The sequence below is a fragment of the Apteryx rowi genome, unplaced genomic scaffold, assembly GCF_003343035.1.
Source record: "Apteryx rowi isolate R43461 unplaced genomic scaffold, aptRow1 scaffold_245, whole genome shotgun sequence".
Lineage (NCBI taxonomy): Eukaryota > Metazoa > Chordata > Aves > Apterygiformes > Apterygidae > Apteryx > Apteryx rowi.
In genome coordinates, this window is record NW_020448808.1 from 711,589 (window position 1) to 732,165 (window position 20,577).

General features: G+C 49.2%; 1 long non-coding RNA gene across 1 annotated transcript; it reads right to left on the reverse strand.

Annotated features, from left to right (window-relative positions):
• Positions 1–8,316: 8,316 nt before the first annotated feature.
• On the reverse strand, positions 8,317–12,768 carry LOC112966490. The gene is made up of 3 exons (XR_003253614.1): positions 12,687–12,768; positions 9,321–9,434; positions 8,317–8,797 (listed from the first exon to the last, which is right to left on the reverse strand). It is a non-coding gene; the product is annotated as an uncharacterized LOC112966490 (long non-coding RNA).
• Positions 12,769–20,577: the final 7,809 nt, after the last annotated feature.

The following is a 20,577-nucleotide window of genomic DNA, read 5'->3' on the forward strand; positions in this document are numbered from 1 at the left end:
TCACAGCAAGAGAAAGTTCCAGTTCATAAATCCAGCTGCATAAGACCAAAAATGTCATGCACAGTCCTGGCCCATCACCATCAAAAGCTGAACTGGCATAACTGGGAATTCAGTGGCCCAAGAAGTCCTTTGCAGCCTCGTTTCTGTTCCTGCCTACCAAGGGCACCATGGCTGCCACCACCTGAGGACATCTACGCATGAAGGGCCTTCTCCGTGCTGCCCCAGAGGTTTTTAATACCACTCATGAGGTTCATTAGACCTAAGAACTGAGGCTGGGACCACGGCCTTGCTGAGGGCAAGGGCAGGAGGACTCTTTCCTCCCTGTGTTAGATGGCCCCAAATCCTCACATTGAAAATGGTTTCCCAACCTGCCTGTCAGCCTGGCAAATCCTGAAGTTTAAGCAGGGAAAAAAGAGAAGGGCAAAGGATGGAGTGAGCTGGGAGAAGACGAGAGACGGGAGGATAACAATACAGGCACGGGCGCATGACAAGCACCTTGCAACGAGCTCCGATGGGGCTAGCCCCCAACCAGCAGCTTTGCAAGATGCAGCAAAGCCAGGTTGCACACCGTGAACATAACGGCATGCCAAGGAGGGAGCGGATGGAGCCGCGGCGCTCCGTTGGTGTCGCAGGCGTTACTTCTCTGATTTTAATAAGCTTTGGCTGCTTCCTCCGAACGTGCCGGCTCTCTTCGGAGGTGCTAGTTACCTAACTGGTACGAAGCGCTGCTCTGGCTCCCGTTGCTCGCATTTCTTGAAGGTGAGAGAAAATTTGTACGAGCACCAGGTTTGCTGGCTCCGAGAGGTGCTGGGCTGAGAACAGCCCTCCTCAGAAATACTACTCGCAGCGCTCCGAGCCGACACGTGGTGCACTGCCTACGCCTGGCACTCGGGCAAGGAAGGAGGCTTAAAAGCATAATTAGTACAGGGAAAAAAAAGGCAGCGTCTTCATGCCAATTGGCTTGGAGGCAGCGAGGTGCAGCAGGGAAAACATGATTTAGTCTGGTGGCTTTGTCATCTCTTCGATAGAGCCTGGCTCATAATTACTGCTTTTTACCACTTCGAGGCGGATTGTGCATTAAAGAGTGGGTTGTTTTCCACAGTACCCCGATACATAAATCGTGGAGCAGCGGGTTTTAGTGCGGCATTGCTGCTGCTGAGGAGCTCTGGGACAGTGCTGGCGAGGCTGGGGCTGACTCCTCTGGCCGAACTGGGCTCTTCTCGCTGCTCAGTCGGGGACCCGTGTGGCTTGCGCAGCTCAGGGTGGGATCTGCGTGTCCGAACACCCCCTCGCTACCATGGTCTGGAGCCCTACACTCCCGAGTTAGAGGTCAGGCCGGGAGTTTTGCCCTCCTGGGTGATGGGAGAGCGCAAGCCCAGCTCATGAGGACCAGGCGGCGCAGGAACCGCGATGGATCCCTTTAGCAGTCAGCTATTGCTGGGCAGCAGCAAGGTCCAGATCATTTGGGCCTGAAAAGCTACAGAGGATCATTCTGATGCCGTAGGGTGCCTTCCTTTTCATCTGTGCCTTTCTTTCACCAGCTCAGTGCTTTGCCCTCCTCCACTCTCCTCTCTCTCATTTGCTCATGTAAATGCATTTAAAAAAAAAAAAAGAAAAGAAAACCCCTAAGATCTGAGATCCCATGGTGCATTCATAAATGGTTGTTCTGGACAGTGCTGCAAAGGGTGGAGGATCCGGATGGCTAGTGAATATTGCCCTGATCCTGTTTTCACATGGCACATACTGGCAAAAGCCATCCGAAAGGGGAAGAGGAGTGAGGAGGAAGACCTCTTCGTATTCAACTTTGGGTCCCAGCAGTACCCATCAGGCCCTGGAAAAATGCTCCAGCTCTAATTTACAGTTAGAGCCACAGATTGCTTTCTCTTCAGAGATGAAAGCAGGACACCAAGCAGCTGAGCGAGAGGAACTTCAGAAAAGATCACAGCAGTGCAAACTTCCCCTGCTCCCGCACTTCAGCAAAACCCAGCTGCGGAGCCGGCAGAACACAGCCTGCTTCCTTGCATGGCAAGGGCCAAATGACTGTGATAATTGCTCTCCGAGCAATACACTGACTACGTACATTTAGTTTCAATTAATTTGCTGGCTCTAAATGAACTGCCTCCTATTGCTTTCAGCAATCAAATCTTGTTAATTGAAAATAGCGTTTATCTTATCTCTAGGAGAAGGCTGGACAAAAGTAGGGCAACAAAATCCAGTGTGAAGGTAGCACGAAGTAAAAGAAGGAGGGGGGAAATGAAGCTGAGGGAGAAAGGCAGGGAGGGTGGCTACACGAACAATTTCAGGCTTTTTTGTCTCAGTGGGTTCAATGCTTTCTGGGGGTCCTGGCTTGGTGCAGAGTTTTCTTCCCATCTTGTCTCGCATGCAGAGTTCGGGTGCTCCGGCTGACACAGGCTTGTGCTGTGAGGGCAAGCAAACACAGGGTTTAGCCCTGCTGCTTTCTCTGATGGCTCTGCAGTGGCAGTGGCCTGCTGGGGCACAGGACATGCAGCTCACGCCTGGGTAAATCAGAGCACCAATAGCCGCATTTAATGCATCGCCCTTGGGTGCTTGGTGAGTCCCCGAGGGGCGACTTCTCCCACCTTGGTTTTCACAGCAATGCCCATGCTCTCAGAGAAACAGGGGCTGAAATGCTAAAAGTATCATCTAAAAATCTCTTCAAAGCATTGTCCTAAGGTGCAGACTCGAGAAGTTTCCCTCAAACTACTTTTTTTTTTTTTTCCAATTAGTTCACTTAAGTTTGCATCTTTCTGGCTGCTTCTGAGGACACTCAACTCTTGTCTCCTCCAAGGTATAAAGCTGGGCTTGCTTGATCCAGCTCCCTGCCCCTTCCACAGATGGCTTCCATTGAAACTGTGTCCCAGACCTGCAACCACATCTATGCCTCCAGATCCAGGACAAGGAAATGCTACTTTCTGAGCCGGTGACTCATTTTTAAATAGAGGGATCCTGTAGTATCACAAAGGGTGGGAAAAAAACGCTTAAACCCATAGAACAGTCAAAGAATGAATAAACCAAGCATCTTGCAATGAAGACTACATTTGCACCACAGAATGAGGTCATTGCTCCAGACTGTCAAGATTTGCTGGCCTTTTTAAGCAGGTCTGAATGCCACTTTCCAAACATATGCACAGCTCAGGGCTGGGAAGGATGGGGTGGGCTGAGCTCTGCGAGGCTCCTTGCAGTACAGAGGGTCTCATTTTTCTGTCACAGGAATGCAGTTTTAGAAGAAAAGCTTTTCCTAGGCCTGGAGGCTCTGATCCCACCTTGGGAAAAACAAAACCTGGTCTTGCCAGTCCTTGTGCTCATCATTTATGTGACATCCCTGAGTTGTAAAATCATGCAGATCACCAAGTGTTGTGGCTTCTCTCTCAAAATGAGAATCGGTTTTAGCTTTCTGGATTTGAGACAAAAGCTTGGTCCATGACTTTTAGGGGCTATGCAACTACAAGGGAGCAAAAAGCATGATGAAGTTGTTCAATTTACACCTTATGATTATTTAATTTTTTTTCCTAATTCAGCTCAAGTTGTCAGGGGTCTGGGGTCACGATTTTTGAATATTTGAGGTTAACAAAACAGGAAAAGCCATAAGTTTTTTTTTCCTGGCTCAGGGGGATCTGTGTCATGCCCAGGGAAACGCCAAGCTCGAAGTGTGGGCAGATACTTGGGAGCTGACGGTATCTGCCTAACTCTCTGCTCAGGCCAGCATGGCAGGGGCACCCACAGAGCCACCCAGCTTGGTGCAGGACAGGATTGCTCCATGATTTTCCCACGCAGGGCCAGAACAAATGCACCAGCTCCCCAAAACAGGGCAGATTACAGTTTGGAAGATTTTTCTTGGAAAACATGATGCCTGAAAATCAAAAGGCTCCAGCTGGAGTCACTGCCTGACGCGCTGTGGGCAGGGGGCAGGGAGACGCTGCACCGTGCAGGCAGACCCCCGCTGCCTCGGGGACCAGTGTAAGCTGGTGAGCCCAAGCTGCCTCTAAGAACCAAGAAATATCTCTGCACTCCCGTTTTGCACCATAGAGATACCCTAATTTGCGCAGACCTTGCTCCCCTTGCACGGTGCAAGTACACCCTAAAAGACACCTTCCCTCCTGGCTTTAAAACCAAACAACCCCAAAAGCCCTTCTCCTGCCCTATTTCCCAAGGGAAGCCCTTTAAAAAGAAGATCTCCAGCCACGCTGTCATGTACCAGGAAATGATCCCATTTTCTTACCTCCAAGTGAAGTTGCAAAATTAGTCCTTAAGATATGGGGAACTAGCATAGTTTCGTTTTTTTTTTTTTTTTCTCTCTTTCTTGGTCTGATTACTTAAAATTCTTCTGTGAGTTTCTCACCAACTGAACCTAATGTTATCATCTCATACACACAGTCGTCATCTCATTAAAGGGAAATCAGAGAAACTGACTTTAATAAATTTTAACACCCTGTGTGAAAAATCCGGCAATTAAAGCTTCCTGCCCCTAGACCTTTGAAAGCGACACATAGCAAATCCCCTTCAGTCTCTAATAAGCATGGCTCATCAAAGGATGGTGGCATGTGGGGGTAGGAGAGGAGTCAGAGAAGGAAAGAAATAGGAGCATTAATACTTAAAGAGACTGAGAGACAAAAGATGACCCTCCATTTTTCATCCTCTTTCCAGAAACCAAGGAGAGAATGAGCAGCATTAGAAGGAGAATGGTAAGCCCAGCTCACACAGGAGCGGCGAGAAAGGCAGGGTGGAGGTGGGTCCTGCTAGGCAGGAGAGAGCATATATCATGGCACAGGTTCCCAGAGATGCTCAGAGAATAATATTTACCCTCCAAGTACAGTTCTGGCATGACTTTTGTTGCCATTGTTAATCTCCCCAGGCCAAATGTTCTGGAGCAGAGCAAATGGTTATCAAGCAAGTCCATGGACCAGGTTGTCTGCTCCTCTATAGACCATTAGGGAGTGTCCTAGAGATAAACTTAGCATCAGGCATGGAAGAATTGGTATTTCTGTTCCTCATCTCCACCCATTGCTAAAGCTGTTGCTGTCAGCTGGACAGCAGGGACAACCACTCAGTATTGTCCATCTGAAGAAAGAGTTTGGGGATTTTTTTTATTTTTATTTTTTAATGGATGGGAAAGAAACAGGTTGACTTTATCACTGCTGAAGCTTAGCCAGGGGGAGGAAGGTATACTAATCAGAAGTTCCACTTTTTCACAATCAGATGGGGAACTTCTCAAGAGATCTGGGTCCTACCAGCTCCTTCTGGAGTTCAGTCAGGTTTTCTGATCTCTTGAAGACCACATCTTCCTGGTCTGTTGTAAAACAGAGATGATAATCTTCATTCTATCCCCACTGAAGATATTTGTCCTATCTCAGAAGGGTGTGAACAAAGCACAAAGCTCTCAGAAGAAAAGCACGAAGTGTCTCTGTTGTCATTATGACTTACTGTGACATCTCTAACTCTGGGGCTAAAAGCTTTCTCTTTTTATTCCAGTCCCTTTATGACCTGGTCCTTCCAGGGGACTGCAAGACATAGTGAAGGAAGGAGGCTGTCATAGAGAAATCACTGTTTTTGCACACAGCCAGGTGAAACACAGGCAGTGATGAATTGATGATGGACTGGAACTCATTAGCATAAAAATCCTCAGATGCCTGATAAAACTTCTCCTGTGAGCCTGATGAAGTGATAACAGCCCTGAAAGTGGCTTCTCCAGAAAAGAAATAGCCAGCCAGGGACTATTGGTTTGATTGGATTGCAATGAAGCTTCAGCTCAGACCTGAAATACAATCTGTGGAGCCAACAAAAGTTTGCTGGAAGACAAGACCAAGACAGGAGACTGTGTGAGGCAGCTTGGCTTATAAGCAGCACCAGCATCAGGCAAAGTGAGCTGGCTGACTTAGGCTGAGAATGGACAATGTAGCAAGTGGAAGGACATACGGAGCCTGCTTTGGGCAGGCTGGAGACCCAAAATGATGCAGAGCAAATGAAAAAGAGCGCGCTTAAAGTAGGGCCTGGGTGGGTAACTGGGACAGCTTCCCTATAGAGGGAAGGACAGCTGGTCTGGCTCCACGCACAACACTTGGCAGCTTTGTGAAGAGGCCTTACTGCCTCTGTCTGTACCCACAGAGTACAGAAATGCTACAGGAAGACTTTCTTATTGCGGGCTGTCAATCCAGCCTTCTCGGAGTACCAGGACTTCTCTTTCTTGCTTCTGTATACGGCTCCTTTGAACATTTCCTCCATTCCTGTCTTTCCTCTTATTTTTTCCACTACCTAGAGACCTGATCTCACTGGGGTAGGCTGCGCTTCTATGCCAAAAGGAGACTTCTCCCACCTGCTCTCCAAGTGTGAGGGGCACACGGACCTCTGACAGCTCTCTTAGGCCTCTGCAAGACGCTCCTTGCCAGATCTCAAGTTCTCTCCTTGCCACCTAATGCTCATTCTTGTTTGGTATGCTGTTCTGTCCCTGAGATTCAAGTAACATTTGTGCCTCTTAGTTTTATGGGAAGATATTCCTTTTTTCAGTTGGCTCCTGTTGACACTGAGGTCAAAGAGGACAGACCATTTTGCTAACGCAACACCTACTTTGTGTGCTTTCAGAAGCAAAATCCTGTGTATGTCTGTTTGTCGGGGGGCAGGGGGAGGGCAAGAGAGCATTTTTCTTTAGAGGACTCTCTGAGTTTGGGCAAAAGGATCTCACTCAAGCCCTGTGCAAACCTGTGAGATGCCATGTCCTGACCACCAGCTTTGCTCAGGGGACACCCTATCCCTGGAAGCCCTGCACAGCTCCTCCTTCCCTCTCTCACACCAGAGGAGACTGGTTTTAGGGAAGAGCTTTTGTTCCAGCTCGGCAATTTCAGCAGTCCTGCCGGGCCACGTCAGCAGGGGCGATGTGATGCTCAGTGCCAGTGGCGCTGTGCCCCGCGCTCTCACCACCTTTGGCGTCTGACCCAGACGAGTAGCCCGGGCGCCTCGGCTCTCTCATCCTCCATCCCTCCCTCGGCACAAGCCTTTCCTTTTCAGGGAACAACAGCCCAAACACCTGTTGGCACACTAGCAGGCCTCACGTCATCCCCCCGAACTCCCCTTCCTCTGTGACTAAAACAGCATTTAATTTCCAAGGCAATTTGGCTTTCGGGAAAAAGCAATCTCAGCACCCCCACCTGCTGCCTGCTGCTGCATCTCTGCAGCATCCCGCGTTGCCCCGCGTCAGAGGAATGGTGCCGCTAATCAGCCGCCGAGGGGGAAACGTAACGGGGAGCCCTGAGGGCTGAGGGAGGCTGGTGTGTTTGATGTTTGTCTTATTTATTTAGTCTCTGTGAGAGTCCCTTTCTGCGGAGGAGCGATAAGCCGCCGCGTGGCGTCCCCGGCTCCCTCTTGCCCACCCCTGCTGGCTCCCTCGGCCTCCATTTCCTACCAGACGCCATCTCGTTAGCGCCAAACCCCCCCGCGTACGTCCCCGCCAGGCTGCCCTCCCTGCCCCGGCCTGAAATGCCACCTGAGTGCCACGGAAACAGGGCGCAGCGCTGCCGGCTCAGCAGAGCCCGAGTGCCAAAGCGAGAGGGGGACAGGGACCCCGATGGCTCTGGAGATACCCCGGCAGCCCACGGGAAACGTGCGCAGAGATGCGGCTCCAGAATCAAATCCCCGCTGCCCTCCGGCACAGCCGGGCTAGGTATGGCCTGGTATGCAACGCAATTTAAATATGTCTGATGAAGTCGGTTGGCTTGCGTGCCACCGGGAGATGCCGCCGCCCGGGACGGGACGGGACGGGACGGGACGGGACGGGACGGGACGGGGCGGCCGCCGCCGCGCAGCTCGGCCGCGGCCTCCTGCTCCCTCTCCCGGCCCGCCGCGGCCGCGCAGCTTTTGCAAACGCGTCCGTGAAGGCAGCGGCGCTCCCCGCCCCGCGGCGCGGGCTCCCGGCCGGCTGGGCTGACCCGGGGCCGGTGGCTGGGAAGGGCTGGAGAAGACACAGCTTCTCTTTGGAGAGCTGTAATTAATGTTTGGAAGCTGCTGGCTGCTCTGACAAGCCCAAGCGCTCCACATGGTGTTCATGCCATTCACCTCTCCTCCTGGTTTGCAGATGATATTTATTATTATCTTTATTAATTATATACTGCAGTGCACTTAAAATGGGGGGGCAGGGGGGAGGGGGAAGAAGGAATGGCCAGTGATTCCCCACCGTAGAAAAGCAGTGTTACATTTTGTACTTGTTCTAGGTAAAAAAGCTCTCACTCCAAGAAGTGTGAGATGCATTACTAATTGCACAATTATTTTGTTCTGTGGCGCTTGCAAAAAGAACTTGGAGTGCTTTCAGCAAATTCTGGTGTTGAGGAAATAATGACTCGTTTAAAAAAAGAAACTACATACTAAATTAAGTGCTCTTCCTTTATGAGAATTGTTTCTTAGGCTTCTAGGATATTTCTTCCCCAACCTTTCTTAAGGAATAAGAAGCAAACGCTTTGCTTGGTTAGTAACACGTCGAGGCCAGCATGGACTCTGAGACAGGGAAGAAGATGAGGACTGCTCTCTCTCCTCCTCCTGCTGCTTTCCTCCACTTTCCCAATGCAGCATTTTTGCCCTTTCCTGGTGGGGCCTTGGCAGGAGTGGAATCACTTGGTTCCCCTTGAAGGACCGTTCAAGAGCAGTCAGATGATGTTTTGTGTGCAAAATGCATCCCATGCCCTGCAGAGGTGGCAACAAACATCACGTACACATAAGGCCAGAGCAACTTCTGTTCCCCGAGGATACAAGTGGGATGTTATAGGTGCTCCAGTAGTGCAGTACAAAGCTTAAGCTGTGAAAAGGAAAAGGGTGATGCATGTTTTTACTCACTGTGAAAGGCACTGGCAGAGACGGAATATAACAGATGATTTCATAAGACGTGCACAGACTATAATGGATTCTCCCAGGGAGGTAGATTTTGCAGGCCTTTAAATTTAGGGGTGTCAAAGGCTCTTCTGGGCTGAGAGGTGGGTTAGTCCCGCCTCTGCAGCACCAGACTGCAGCATCCCTTCCATGGTGGCATCCCCCTCCTTCCCCTCTCTGCCTCCCGCTATGTCTTGGCCAGCCCAGATGGATACAAACTCCCTTTAAACAACTCGAAACCAATGCCATTGAAAATGGCTCTGTGGGCTTTTATTCTGTCTGCTTCTTCATTGCCACACTCCCATCTCTCTCCCACCAGTACCACCAAATGCATGAAAAGACATCCTTTGGGCCAGGCTCAAGTCTCTCTTCCATCTCTGCCCTAGGCTGAGGGTGTTCCTGGCAACCCGCACGAGAAGCACAAACAGATGAGCGAGGGCAGTTTTGCTCACCTCAGCAGGTAATCGCAGGTGTTTGGAAAACTAACCTCTTCAAGGCCAGAGGAAAAACACATCTGTTTCGGTGAGATTGATCTGCTAGTACCAGCAGAGCAATCAGCTGGTCTTCTAGGAAAAAGGCAACAAACAGCAAATTAGAAGGTATCATCCTGCTGAGATTTCAGACAAATTAGAAGACATAATGGCAATGTCGCTATGACACTCGTTGTGCCTTTCAGCGGCTGCTGGCTAGGCTAAGCCAGCTCGGTTGCTTCCCTGTGAGCTGGTTTAAAAGGTCCGTGACTGCTGCAGTGGCCAAGGTGATGGACTCTGCTGTAGCACGGAGCCACAGCTGGCAGCATGAGAGCCCGCAGATGAAGGAGCTGCCCTCGGAGCACCCCGGGGGCTCCCTGCCCTCGCTCCTGGCGGCGCTGGGCTCGCAGTGAACACCGGGCTCATACAAGCCAAGCTGTTCCTCCCGCCAGCTGAAACTTCAGCTTCTTGCCCCATGCTTTGGAGGTCTCTGACACTGTTAATGTCCCGGAGAGGAGTGTAGCCCCCTGAAGAAGAGAACAAGGGCTCGATGCTCCCACCTCTCTGGAGCCATCTCATTTGGATTTCTCCTGGACGCAAAGCCCCTCTGAATGTGAATACGTAGTTTCAGACTACCTACTCACATGTGCAAGATAGCGTGTGCTTCACAGCTTCATAGACCTTTCAGTTATCTATATTCTTAAAGCAAGCTTAAAACTCTTTCTGGGTATTTCAGAGGGCTTTGAAACATGGCTACTGAAAAATCAAAAGGCCAGAGTCCTATTTGCAGCAGGAGTGCTGGGTACGCACTGCGTGGTGCTTTGGCCTGTGCAGACATGAACTGTGAATCACCTTTCTGCTGTGGCTTGCTTTGAAAATAAAGCTTTTGCATCCACAAAGCACCATCCCTGAGCAACACCCTGCCAACTTTTTGAGCCCAGAGATCAGTCTGAGTTTTCATTACTGCTCCCCAATTTCATCTAATTCTGATATTTCTAAATCTCTCTCTTCTCCTGACAGCAACATATGTCTGGCCATGCAACTCAAGAAGGAAGCAAATTTTGTTTAGAAACAAACAGTCCCACAGGAGGTCAGTGGGTCAGTCATCAACTTTAGTTGCCTTCACAGACTTTGATACTCTGATGACAGATGTTTCCACCAGTAAATTCAATACACAATATTTCAGTAACTGTTATTCAGTTGTGCTAAAGAGGATCTGAGGATTGGATGAGCACTCGGTGAAAAGTCTGTCTTTATTCTAAAATGCTGATTTATCATATATTTTAAATTTTCTTTTGTTTCACATGTATCAGCAGCCAACCTGATGGACTGACACTCCCGATGCCGTCATCCACCAGAGCTGATATCCTCCAAATGTGATGGATAATCAAACATCTCTGCTGATCCTGAAGGCCATCAGAATTAAAAATCCCTGATTACAACAGCACAATTGAGGAGTAGGGCTTGAAAGACAAATTCTCTTCAGGTAGAAGTACTTAAGTATATAGTTTTGTTTTACAACCAGGTGGTTGTGCTGCCATTCAGAAAGACCTCGACAGGCTGGAGAGATGGGCAGAGAGGAACCTCCTGAAGCTCAGTAAAGGGAAGTGCAAAGTCCTGCCCCTGGGGAGGAATAACCCCAGGCACCAGTACAGGCTGGGGCCGAGCAGCAGGAGAGCAGCTCTGCAGAGAGGGACTTGGGAGTCCTGGGGGGCAACAAGGTGAACATGGGCCAGCAATGCGCCCTCGTGGCCAGGAACGGCAGCATCCTGGGCTACATGAGGCAGAGCATTGCCAGCAGGCTGAGGGAGGTGATCCTTCCCCTCTGCTCAGCACTGGTGAGGCCACATCTGGGGTGCTACGTCCAGTTCTGGGCTCCCCAGTACAAGACATGGGCTTATGGGAGTGAATCCAGCAAAGGGCCACAAAGACGATTAGGGGACTGGAGCATCTCTCATACAAGGCGACACTGAGAGAGCTGGGACTATTTAGCCCGGAAAAGAGAAGGTTGGGGAGGGGGTCTTATCAATGCTCATAAATATCTGATGGGAGGGTGTAAAGAAGAGGGAGCCAGATTCTTTTCAGTGGTGCCCGGTAACAGGATGAGAGGCAATGGGCACGAACTGAAATACAGAAAATTCTGTCTGAACATAAGAAAACACTTTTTCACTGTTGAACACTGGAACAAATTGCTCAGAGAGGTTGTGGAATCTCCATCTTTGGAGATATGCAAAACTCAGCTGGATACTGTCCTGAGCAACCTGCTCCAGCTGACACTGCTCGAACAGGGAGGTTGGACTAGATGATCTCCAGAGGTGCCTTACAGCCCCGGCTTGTCTGTGACTCTGTGAATGTGCAAGACAGGCAGAATGAAGAGGCTGCAAATAAAGTGTGTGGGGAGGGGGAGTGGAGGGGGGGGAGAACACTTTCAAGTATTTTATAATTACTAAGATTTTTTTAAATCCTGTTTACATTTAACTTTGCACATTAAATTCATACTCATGCTGTGCAGCCAGGTTCAGTAGCAATATACAAAATCTTATTAAGAGTAGCAAATGAAGAAGATGGGAGGATTTGGGGTGGTAAAGGAGGGACGTTCCAATGGAATTAACACCTGCTGATTTTCATCCTGTCCAACAATAAATTGCTTGTCAAGAAACTCAGTGGGGAACAACTACTGTCAGTTACCTATACACTTGAGAAAAATAATTGGAATGCAAAATGAGACGGCTCACAACGATCTCCAAAATGTCCTGGCTCCTTATCCAGCGGGCTCTACTTTGTTGCAAGTTGGCATTGTTCAAGGGTTCCTTTCTCTTCTGTCTTTCACTCTTTGATGCTAATTGTGGTGTCTTTTTACAAATCCTTGTTCAGACTTAAATATAAAGAGTCTTGAGCAGTCTGGCTGGATTGAACTATTGTGTCTGCAACTTTTCAGCCCTGCCAGTAACATTTGAAATAAGAGAGTTAGATTTTAACTAGGTTTGCTATTAGAATGGAAACAAGGATCAACTGAATACTGGCCTCACTTAGAGAAATCTCTCGGCTGACACTGGTGCTTGAAGCCTATGGGACACTTTATATTCATAACTTTAGACATAAAAATTAAGTGTCATCATCCTTCCTTTACAGATGCAGAAGACCAGGACCCAGAGAGGAGTAACTTGTTAAGACTGTTCAGAAACTCCAGGGGCTGAGCCAGAAATTTGATTTAAATCCCCTGCTTGGATATTATTTTGAAATTTTCATTGCTGCCACAAAACACAGAACACAAGACACCATTGTACTAGAGGAGAAACCTGTACAGAGCAAAACAACAGAGCCCGGCTGAAGAATTTACAATCTGACCTTAGGGCAGGAGACGAGTTGGATTCAAACAGATGGGGAACAAAGCAGAGTTCATCAGCAGGAACATCTCATGAACATCCCCTGGGCCAAGTGCTCCCAAGATCTCACTACAGTGTGGAGCTTGGAGGAAAGATGGAGCAGAAAATATTGAAATATCCTCCCAGCTGGGCTGTAGCATGAAGAAGGGTCTGGACAAGGGGAGGGTGTTAAAGACCAGATAGGACGATATCTGCCAGGATGCAGCTGGGCTGCGTCCAGCTGCAGTGCAACAACGTGAAGTAGCTGATCTCCTGGGTTTGCTTCAGGGTCTATATTTCTATTACTTTTCTGTGGTCAATATAAACCCCCACCCAACATACTAGTGCCTTTCTTCATACCAGAAGCCTAGTAAACAGCTGTATCAAAGTCAGCTAAACACAGAGGAAACAAGTTTTTCCATTCCTGCCTACTTGACTTGCCCATTTCCACCAGCCAAAGGCACCAGTCCTGTCCCAGTGCATGGGATACATCCTGCATCCCATCCTGCATCCTCCCTTGAATAACGTGTCATTAGAACCCTCCTTGAATCCAACCCCCCCCCCACCTTTGGAAAGGGAGGTAAGATGACAAATCAGGACCTGAACCCAGGGTCTGAATCCGGGTTAAAACCTGCTCTAAGGGGCCAAAGGAAACCCCCAGGCTCAGGCAGGTAACAGGCTGTTGGACAGATGCACTGCACTCAGCTGGGCATCTCCAGAATGAGTCCTGAATGCATCAGCCCCGTCCCTGCAAACCTTCAGCAACTCTCAGACTGGATGAAGGCGCTGAAGTGGGGCGCCAGGGGACGTGGCTCACCAGCTTATGAGCCATGGCAGGGCCCCATGCCCGTGCGTACCCACACCTGCAAACAGGGAGTGAGTCAGCCCAGACTCCCCACAAACATACAGGAAGTCTAAGCTCTGTCTAGCAAAACCCAAGAGCCAGGCTAGCCTGAATCTGCTCAGAAACGTGATCCTTTCCATCATATAAGAGCAAGATACCTTGCAGAAAATAGAGGGATGAGAGCTTATCTCTGAGATATGTAATTTCCCCATGCCGCCTTTAGCTCGGTGTTATCATGGAGCTGCCAGGGGACTCTGACCTTTATGGGAAATGTTAAATCATTGTGGCTTTCATATTGTTTAATATTCTTCATTGATTAGTTTCCATCTCCCTGAAGGCAAGAGGATTTGACTGAGAGCCAGAGCTCAGCAGTATCCAGGGCTGTGGGTGGTATTGAGCCTTTGAGAGAGAAAACTAGCAAAATAAAATGCAGTAAATGACTGAAAAATAAAGACAAGAAAATGAGTGACTTTCAGAATGGATATTCTTCCTGACCTGGACTAAAATCCTGCTGCCGTTTCCATAAAGCTGCCCCCTTAACTCCCAGAGACCGATAAAGGCTGACGGCTTATTTCAGCTCCAAACCACAGATCTCATATGTTGCAGTTACAGAAACATCACGTGGGTCTGGATTTACTTGTCATCCAAGAATTGGCTGTATTTGCCTTGACCACCCTTTGTGGTGGAGTGTAGGCCTGGGGCTCACCGAGCCGTGTGTCCTCACTGCCGCTCCTGGATGCCTGCCACTCCAATGCAGTGTGCCAGCTCCCCCACCTCGACGTCCCTTCGCGTGGTCGGCTCCCATCCTTGTTGAATGGGACATGATAGAGAGTTGCACTACCGAGTCCCAGGGAGGAGGGGGAACCTACCTGGCCACTTGTGCTTCTGCCAATCTCTCAGCATCGCAGGAGCAGCAAGCAAAGAACTCTGCAAAGACATATCAAAGAGAAGCCACCAGTCCCTCCTCTAATAACAGGCAATATACAGGCTATATTGCACAGTCTTTTCAATCAGGGATATTTTCATGGGACTGTGACCAAAAGAAAGAAGTCCTGGCGTTTTCCCTTAGCCAGCCTGTTTGGTGGGCACTAAATACACACCTCAGAGCACTGCAAATCACACCTCATCCCACTGACTCATGGCCTTGTTACAAGGATGTACAGCCAGGACAGACAACATCATGCAGGCCAAACTGCGACTTTGGAGTCCAGTCCTGAGCAGGCAGGAGGAGGAAGAGCTGCCTGTTTAGCTGGCACAAGCAGAGCCGCTACCAGGAAAAAGCCTGGCAGCAGCAGGGAGCAGAAGTTGCAGGAGGCAGTTTCTCACCAGGTGAGATCCAGCCCCATTCAGCATGGCTCCCACTAGGATGTTTTGCTTCTCCAGACCCGGAGGACTGTCTGTCCTCACATAAATCCACCTGCATGCCAGACGCCTGCTGAACGAAGCAGAGCCACTGAGTAAGAAGGGCACCCATCATTACAGGCTGTGTAATTGTATCAAACCACATTTTGAGAAACCCTAAGCAGTAATCTCCCTCCTAACAGAATGGCCAAGAATAGCCATGTCTGGGCAGCTCTTGCTGCTTGATTAATCTCATCTCCTCCTCTGTTTTCCTCTCCCAGAGCTTCTTCCATGAAGCCCTGACTTGCCTCTTTCCACGGAGACATGCATAGCCCAGCTCCCTGAGTCCCAGGCTGTTTTTTCACTCTCATTATTATTTTTAAAGCCTGTTCTTTTTTTCTTTTCCTCCTGTGTCCAACCAACTATATATTAGCATCTGGTTTGTGAACTCAGGTTTTGCATCTCTTGCCAGGAACTCTGATAACAGCCTCCAAAGGGGACCAGTGCTCAGGCCTCGTGCTGCACTGGTCCCGCCAAAGCTTTTGGTAAGGGAGGAGGAGGGAAGCCAGTTGCTGCAGCTGGGGCTGGAGAAGTGTTGGTGCTCAGCAAGAGACACCCGCCCTGGGAAATGCAAATGTTTCATCCCTTTTTGATGTGAGAGGAGAAGGGATTTTGCAATGATGCTGCCCAGAGGGACTCATTTGTTCTCCTTGTATTGCAGTGTCAGTGGCGATGGAGTCTGTAGCCAGGCTGACTGTGGTGTAAGTGGAAAAATGGCAGGAAGGAAGGAGATTTGGGGCATGGCTGGGAAGACAACATTGATCTGCAGATTTGTAACCCCATGGTCTATGTGTTAAACAGACAGGAGAGCAGGTTTGGCCCACTGCACCCCATGCCTGATGCTGGGGCAGACCACTGCCTGAAGAGCCCATCACTCGCAGCTTTGCCATAGAGGCACATGGGCCCACTACATCCCTCAGATCTGCAGCAAGGGCCTAAACAAATCCACAAGAGCGAGGAAAATCAAAGCTGCATGGTCAGTGTGTCTAGCCACACTGTAAGCCAAACTTCAGCCTCTGGAAGGGGGGAATTAGCAGCCTCGGCTCCACTACCAACCATTCATGGTCATGGCAGGAACACCCCTCTCTCTTGTCCTCAGGGACTTCCTCCCAAGCTTTCTGGCTCACCAGCATTTTCAAATGGCTGTTGCACATTCCCAAACTGCTTCCTTCCCTCTTTCCCCACCTGCCTGCCCCGCTGATACTGTATTCATTAACAGGGACCTTCCGCCTGCAAGGCTGCAAAATCTTTGTCCCCTCTTCTAGAAACACTTATCAAGACATGGAGCAGCAAAAAGAAGAAAAACAAGAGTTGAAGAATGGTCATTGCTTTTGTTGTTTTAAGTGTTTTGTGCATTCCCACGCCAGCTTCGACAGGGTAAATATAATAGCAGCGTTAGATAATGCAGAAATACTGAGCTATTAAGAAACAGCTTCAAATTAATCTCAGAATTTTTTGTTTATTTTTTTTTAACTACAGCAATGCACCTCCTAGCTCCCTTATCTTTTTGGGTGCACCTGGCACTGTGAAAGATTTAAACTTGCAAATCCAAAGCTTAAACAGGGTAAATAGTTTTGCTTCAAACACTCCAGGATGGAAAAAAATAAGAATAACGAAAAGGGAGAAAAATCACACTCCATATTTGGCCTTCGGATTTGTTGCGTGTGCAGAAGAGGGAGGTTTCAGGGAGCTTATGGATTTGTACAGGAGCTGAAAAGCTCATACCTGCTTAGCAATGTTTATTGCAATGCACTGAGAAAAGAGAAGGCTGCTCTTTTTCTTATACGCCACCATGAGCACCAGTTCTGGCCTTGAGCCTGTACTGAGGGCCCTGCTCGAATGTGGCCAGTGCGGAAGGATTTCCACCCAAACTCTGCTCAGAGCCTTTTAAAATTGCCTGTTAGGCATCTCTTTTCCCAGCTCAGAATAAAACTTGCCTTCTTCCTCCACCTCCTACTCTACCATCCTGACTAGGACTTGCAGTTATTTGTGGAAGCTTGTTAAAGTGTCCGGGAAGGAGGAATCTTTTTCCCCCTTTGGGACACTTCAACACCCCTTTTAAAAACTTTAATCATCTTATAAAAGCCATAGCTACATCTCAGTGATGCCAGAAGTGGTCATGGAGACAGCCTGGTAACTAGCCCCTGAAGGATTTTCCCCTTGGACCTCTGCTCAAAAGCAGCACGCRGGCGGCAGAGCAGAGCTTTCCCAGGCACTGGAGGTGACTGACAGGGGGCCGTCGCGGGAGAAAGATGTTCCTGGAGTGCAGATTTTCATCACTCTGCTAAGGAGCTCTGACAGCACGTTGCCAGCTGAAGGCCAGGCTCGCCTCCTCTTTAAATCAGCCCAGCTGAGAATCTGGGGCGTGTTGTGCCTGACATCCTGAGGTTCAATTTTTGGCTGGGATCTTGCAAGTTTTTAGGGGCTGTAAAAGGGATTCATAGTGTTTGCATGCCCCAAGGCTTTCAAACACTCCAGATCCCACTGGAGTCTCACTCAGGTACCAACTCTGCTCCTTCCTGGGGAGTCTCCAATATGTGAGCTGGGCATTTCTATTAAACCTCTGCTCCTGCAGCCACGCRGTCTGATTTTTAGCTATTGGCAGCAAAATAGGGCACTGCATATAAGGACAAGAACAGCCACAACAGCAATTTACCATGGCCCATGAATAGAGTTTGATTAGGAGATGTCTCCATTCAGTTCTGGCTACTTTTTCCATTTATACCACATTCGCCAAAGTACCTAAGGGTTGGTTGTGACCAGTGAGCAAATATTCCCAGAGGACCAAGTTTGGGTGGACTTGAATTTGACGTCAGTGAGAAATCTTAATGCACAAATATTAAGAGAGTTTTAAGGTATTTTTGGAGTTCAAGAACAGGTTAATCTGTCTGCAGAGTCAGGTTCATTTTCCAGGTTTTCTTTGGGAAAAAAACAGGAAGAGGATTCACATGCTTTCTGCAGGCTCAAAAAGCAAGGAGCCAGAAAGGGCTTCAAATCCGTTCATGTTAATTATTTTTTTTCTAGTCATGACTCTTACAGCACTCCCAAATTTGAGATCCTCATTTTTCAGTGTTTAGGCCTAGCTGGCAGGTTTTCGGTTCCTATCAGTGGAGTAAAGTGGATGGTCACACCACGAGTGCCCAGGAGAGCCGAGGAAAGGTGGAGGTGGGTGAGGGAAGCAGCCATCCCTGCCGCAGAGGGGATGAAGAGGGACAGCTGTGCAAGGGTGCCGCCGTACCTGCTGCTTTTCAGTAATGACACAATTTAGCTGTTTTTCTCTTTCTCTCCCTTTTTTTTAGTATTAAGATTTATGGGGAGGAAGGTGCCCAACTGCCTCTGAGTGCAATAAACCTCTTGCAGTTGGTAAAAAAAACGAACAGCTATTCTTCCAGCTTGTTAGCAGTCGGGGCGAAAGTGGTGGGAGGAATCCAGAGGGTGAGGGTTTCTAATGCCTCGCTCGTCACTGCTGAACCCAGCACTATTTATGGTGCAATTATCACCGCAGACAGAATCCTTTATCATTCAGCCAATACTCTGGGTAGAAATCCTATAGCAGCCCAGCCACTCCATTTATCATCAGGGTGCAGGCAACAGCCAGGTGAGGAGGTTCGCTTACGGAAAACATATCTGCACGATGACTTGATGCCACCACTTGTCCCTGCCACCTCTGCCCACCCTGTATTTATGGCCACGGTGTCACAGGGGGCTGCTGTCCTCCCACCATCCGTGTGATGCCCGGGAGCAGCTGAGGACTGCGGGGACGGGTGACTCTCCCCAGGATGGATGGAGCAGGCACGGGTCCACCAGCGCTTGTGGAAACCTCTACTGCTGTGTCAAATGTGGGTGGCACTGGTCAGCTGCTAGTGGGAACCAGCAAGAACTCACCCAGGCAGCTGAGTCACGCAGCTTAATTTTCCCGGTGAATTGGACTAAACTCCCACACCAGCATTCCCACTGCCACGGTAGAGCTGGGAAGCACCGGCAGCAAGCGGCCTCGGCTCTCTGCCTTTGTGCTGGGGTGTGGGACTGCTGCAGTGCAGATCAGCTCCATCAAATGTTGTTCACCGAGTCCTCCACATCTCCCCTTTACCTTTCCTTGCGCTGAGCTGGACTGCATTTATTAAGGGATAAGCGGTAATTTTGCAAGGAGTGAAATTCCTGAGGCACAGGAACTAAAATGACAATTGATCATGACGCTTGTTTATCTTCTAATTGTCGCTGGCTCCTGCCTTTTCACGTTCCCAGCGCTTACAAAGGGAGGAACAGAGCTAGGAGATGTAATTTAATACCCCAAACATGCTGGCTTAATTGCATTCCCCGTAAGCCAGCCACACAAAACTCCAAACAAATTCGATTAATTTATTTCAATTTGCACAAGTCTCCTTCTCAGATTGTAATTAATGGAGGGAAACAATTAAGGTAAACAGAGAACAGCTGAGAGAGCTGTCCTTGCTAAAAGTCACATTTTATTTTAATAATGCTCTATTTATATAACTTCCACACTTTTAACAAGTTTCCCATTTTCTCGGTGTTTAATCAGTCCTGTAAATATTTTGCCTCAGCTGGAATGGTTTCATGTAATCATAAATCAACACCAAGGGCCTTGAGGCAGGGAGAAACCGAATTGCTGGTGGACTTTTGGGGGAATGTGGGCGGTGGGCAGAGACTCGGCCACTTTGTCCTTTGAGCCAGAAGGGGAGGGCAGTGCGTAGAGGGAAACCAGAGCTTTCAGGAACATATACCACGGGGTTAACTTGTTTCCTGCTCACTGCCCAGAACTGGGGGCTCTCAGGGCAAAGAAACATGCACAGACAGAYTCCCAACTGGTATGTATTTTGGGACTGAGGGACAGGACTCCTGTCAGGCTGGAGTAAAGGCAATTTGCCTGCGCTGGGCACTCTGGTCTGCTGCTGTTGTTGCAGCCRGGTATTTCTTTGATAGATACTTGTCGCTATTAGGAACATATGCAGAGTCCTGTTTTCCTCATCATGACAGGACCAAATAGTGCGGGCAGCGTCCTCATGCGATGGTCCAAGACTTGTTTTCCCGTTTGGCTTGACCCCAGCTGCCTGTGCTCTTCACCCTCACCTATAAGCACTCAACTTTCTGTTAACCTCCCTCCCTCTCTGCACCCTGGCACTGTCTCACCGAGCTTTGGTGATGGTGATAGCGATGATCATGGTTATAGTCATGGTCATGGTTTGGTGGTAGTGGTCACTTTGGTTACCTACTCCAAGAAGACCGTGCCTGAATGGAGAGTGGCTATTGGTCCCACCAGCCACAGCAAACAACTCCCCTGTTCCCAGACTGCCAACTCCAGATGACATCCCTTACAGTCCTGCACATCTGGCCTGAAGCAAATTGGTGTTCATTGCAACTTAGATAGCCTCCAAGTGAGGTGTTAGCATCAGCGGTGGCTGTCTGCGTTGCTGTGGCATCCAAGGACATGGTCACATCTGGTCTCCGTTGTGCCAGGTCTATGCAGAATGGTAATCCCACATCCCCCACCTGGGTGCTCAGCCTCAAGTTTGTGCTGGCAGGTGCACAGCCTTGCTGTGCTGCGGCCCACCTGATTAGGGATACATCCTTCCCTCCCTTCCCCTTCTCTGTCCTTTGGACAAACCATGCC